Raw genomic sequence first — 4,835 nt, forward strand, 5'->3', positions numbered from 1 at the left:
CGCCAGATGGAATACACAGGAATCAAATCGACCACATCTGTGGAAGCTCAGTATCATGAGTCAGAACAAGGCTGGAAGCTGACTGTGGAATAGACCATCAATTGTTTATAAGCAAGTTGAAGTTGAAACTGAAGGAAATTAAAAAATCCATGACAGCCAAAATATGATCTTGATTATTTAAAAAAAAAAAAAGTCACTGCTGTCAAGTCAATTCCAACTCATAGCGATCCCCACTGGGTTTCTGAGGTGGTAAATCTTTACAGAAGTGGATTGCCCACCCTTGCTTCCACAGAGTGGCTGGTGGGTTTGAATCACCAACCTCCTGGTCAGCAGTCAGGTGCCTTAGGCACTGTGCTACCAGAGCTCCTTCAACCTTGATTACATCCCACCTGAATTTAGAGACCATCTCAAAAATAGTTTGACTCATTGAACATCAGTGATCAAAGACCAGACAACCTGTTGGAAGACATCAAGAGTGTCATATATGAAGAAAGCAAAAGGTCATTAAAAAGACAAGAAAGGAAGAAAAGACCAAAATGGATGTCAGAAGAGACTCTGAATGTAGAGTAGCTAAAACAAATGGAAGAAATGATGAAATAAAAGAGCTGAACTGAAGATTTCAAAGAGCAGCTCAAGACAAAGTAAAGTACTATAATGAAATGTGCCAAACTTGGAGTCAGAAAGCTAAAAGAGAAGAACACAATCAGCATTTCTCAAGCTGAAACAATTGAAAAAAAAATTCAAGCCTCAAGTTGTAAAATTGACGGGAATGACAATTCTCTGATAATGAGGCATTGAAGGAGCTCCAGTCTCATAAGCCATGTCTGGTAGCTGCCATGCTGCTGGTTTTCACCATGATTATAGGCTGCTGATTTTCAAGACTACCACTAAGCTGGAAAGTAGCAGAAAAAAATAAGGTAAGTTAAAATGCCATAGGCTTAAGGTTCTTAGTGAGATTCAGTTGCTTTTTTGGATAAATACTTTCTGTATTGTTTTAAGACATTGGTAAATTTCCTGAGTTCTAAAAAGGTTAATTTGACAATTTTTGTGAGTGTTCTTGTTGCTTTTAGGGAACTGTGAATTTTTAGAATCTATCTTCATTAACGTCTCCTTAGCACATGATCTTGACCTCTTACATGTATTAGTGAATCCAACTGAACTAGCTGACCATGCACCACGTGAGACTATTTTATGGTGTTTTAAATTTGCATAATATTCTTACAATATGGATATGAATTATGATGTTGTCATTGGGCTGTTTGTTAACTACAGAATACATAATCATTTATTTATTCAAGTTTGCAAGTGATAATCCAACACAGACAATCTTTTATAAATTAAAATGGCATAATTTTCATTACTATAGCATCTTGCCATAAGGCTGTGTTCCAAATCTAGGTTTTCAAACATGAAAAATTTATATTTGAAGCTTATAACATCAAGTATCTAGAACTGTTCCAAATACCCCAAGATACTACAGTAAGTGTTAGTGATATCCATAAAATGTATATATAAATTAATAGACAATTTATTGAAGAAACTATGTTCTATGTGTAATCTAAAAAATATTAAAGAGGTAATTCTTCTTCATCAAAATACAATAGGATATTGACATCTTCCAAATCTGTATTATATATTCATTATATATTCAACCATAATTTTCTAAACTATGAGAAAAAAGGAAATGAAATTCTATATTGGGTGATGCTGTTAGAAGGATTAAAAATCTGAAAGTGAGTAAGAAGATTTTTTTTTATGGGTTTTGGGATTGATAACTCTCTCCTATAAGGAGAAAAACATACAGTTCATCAGAAATCTAAAATTTACATATACTTGAAACCCAGACTGCCCATGAAGCTGATACTTAAGAATATATATATGTATAGAGATAAATTCTTTAAGGTTAGAATATTACTGTTTACCAAAAGTAATATCATTAAAAATGAATACAACCTTAAAAGGGAAGTGGTTGAATTTCTTACCTAGCTGAAGACTTAGAGAAAGGAAAAAAAGCTTAACATCAATATTTTTCCTGTTGTAACACCACACATTGCAGTGTTACAAATAAGAGTAAAGCATCCTGTATTGATTGGCTATTTTTTTTTTCAAGATGGATGTTCAGTGAGTGATATACAACTTCCCCATTCCTTACATTGTGCTCCTGGAATCAAATAAAGTAAGAAGGTGATCTATGAAAGTAAAACTTTGTAAATATAAAAAAAAATGGGCACATGTATAATTGTGAAAATTATTTATATCCTAAAATAATAAGACTTTTACTCAATATATAAGAAAGATATTTGTCATCATGGGAGGTTTAAAGAGAAATATTTGCATTTACCCTTAAGCTTAATGAGTACCAGTCTGTATTGTGAAATCAGTAGAAGCTTATCTTTTGTGAGCAGAGATTTTCCTTTCTGGACCCTTTCATCTCACTTTTAGAACTCTCCTTAGTACTCCAGGGTTTTCAAATTTATTCCTTTCCCTTCCTGACAGAAAATACACAGATGAATATTCTTATCTCTAAGGTGATAGGAAATGATCACTTTTGCCTTACAAAAGACTTGCATCTTAAGCAAATGGATATTTAACAGTGGGATTTATGAAATCAATAGCCAGTAAGTAGAGAACACAGATTTCTTTAGGTGATTTCTTTCTAGAACTCCTCAAATTTCAGGGCATAGTTTAGTACTGAATAACACAATTCAATCCTCTAATTCCTAAAAGAACATTAATAGAATGAATATTCAGCTAGAATAGGTAAGTCTGTGGCAAATTATTTTTGAAGTCTGGTAACTACAAAATATTTGTTCTAACAGCATGAGTATTCTCTAGAACAAAAACTTGTTTGTAATATTTGTTAAATAATTTCTCAGTACAATGATGAGAAAATTAAAGAATATTTTAAAAAATCATTTTTCCTTTAGGCAAAAAAGGAAAAGATACCTTTTTTATGAGTTCATAAGAGTGATGGATTCAAAACATAATAAAAATGTGACTACTATTTCTATTGAAACAATTGACAGATTTTTTTTTTTAATAAAAGTATATTTTGTAAACTACGGTCCATATGGGAGCTCTGGTAGCAGTGCCTAAGGCACTTGACTGCTAACCAGAAGGCTGGTGGTTCAAACCCACCAGCCACTCCTCGGAAGGAAGGCTGGGCAATCTACTTCTGTAGTGATACTGCCTCAGAAACCCAAGGAGGGGTTGCTATGAGTCACATCCGACTCTACGGCAAATAACAACAACAAGAACATGGTCCATATACTTAAGTATTTCACACACAAAAAAAAACAGTTTTACTAGAAAATTAATGAAAAATATTCACAATTTATACTTTTCTACATTTTCTTATTTTGCTAAAGTCAGGTTTATTTAAATACAATTTACTTCCAGTAAAATTCATTGCTTTTATATGTTCAGTTGGGTGGGTTTGACTAACATGTAACCATGAAGATTATGTAATCTTCATTGAAATGAAGATGCCAAATATTTTCATCATCCTAACAAGTTCTCTCATGTCCCTCTTCCAGAACCAAAAAAAAAAAAACTCACTGCTGTCGAGTCGGATCCAACTCATAGCGACCCCTCCTCCTTGGGTTTCGCAGCCAGTATCACTACGGAAGTAGATTGCCCAATCTTCCTTCCGAGGAGTGGCTGGTGGGTTTGAACTGCCAGCCACCAGAAGGTAATATAAATAGAATCATACCATATGTAGCTTTTATGTCTAGCTTTTCACTCATGAGCCCTAGTGGCACAGTGGTTAAAGCACTCACCTTCAAACCATAAGGTCAGCAGTTAGAACCCACCAGCAGCGCACAAAGAAAGAGGTGGCAGTCCACTTCATTGAAACCCCATGGAGCAGTTATATTCTGTTTTATAGGGTCACTATGACTAGGAATCCACTAGATGACAGTTGGTTTGGAGTATTTCCAGTTTTTAGTGGTCTCTAAAACATTCACGTATAGGATCTTTGAGTGGATATATAGGTAATGGTGTAGTGGGTAAGGCATTTGGCTGATAACCTGAAGGTCAGAGGTTCAAACCCACCAGTTGGCTCCACAGGAGAAAGATGAGACAATCTATTTCCGTCAAGATTTACAGCCTTGGAAACCCAATGGGAGTCACTATGAATCGGAATCGACTCGATGGCGGTGGGTATGGTTTTGGGTTTTAGAGGTAATTATCCAGGACTGGGACTGCTGGGCAGTATAATGAGTATTTGTTGTTGTTGTTGTTATTTGCCGTCGAGTTGGCCCCGACTCATAGCGACCCCATGTTTAACTTTATAAGAATTCACCAAACTGTTTTTCAACACGGCTTTACCATTATGCATTCTCATCAACAATACATGAGAATTCCAACTGCTCCTCATTCTCACCGACATCTGATAATTGTCAGGGTGTTTTTCGATTTGTTTTTAATTAGCAATTCTAATGGATGTGTAGTAATGTAGTGGTTTTAACAAGAATTTCTCCAATGATCAATGCCGAGTTTGAGTGTGCTTTTTGTCCATTTATGCCTTTTCTGTGGTGAAGCATCTGTTTAAATCTTTTGCTCATTTTATTACTGGTGTGTTTGCTTTACTTTGTTTTCTTCCTACTGAGTTGTGTGAGTTCTTCATGTACTCTGGATATAAGTCTTTCATTAGAAATAGATTTTCTCCTACTATGTGACTGCTAACCAGAAGGCTGGCGGTTCAAACCCACCAGCCATTACTTGGAAGGAAGTTTGGGCAATCTACTTCCGTAGTGATAACCCCAAAGAAACCCAAGGAGGGGTCGCTATGAGCCATGTCTGACTCGACAGCACATAACAACAACAACATGTGG

General features: G+C 35.4%; 1 pseudogene; it reads left to right on the top strand.

Moving 5' to 3' along the window:
• LOC122151233 overlaps positions 1-4,835 on the top strand; it is a 48,997-nt pseudogene that overhangs the window by 1,424 nt on the left and 42,738 nt on the right.

Source organism: Orycteropus afer, unplaced genomic scaffold, assembly GCF_000298275.1.
Source record: "Orycteropus afer afer isolate SDZICR_OR568_19922 unplaced genomic scaffold, OryAfe1.0 scaffold00337, whole genome shotgun sequence".
Classification (NCBI taxonomy): domain Eukaryota; kingdom Metazoa; phylum Chordata; class Mammalia; order Tubulidentata; family Orycteropodidae; genus Orycteropus; species Orycteropus afer.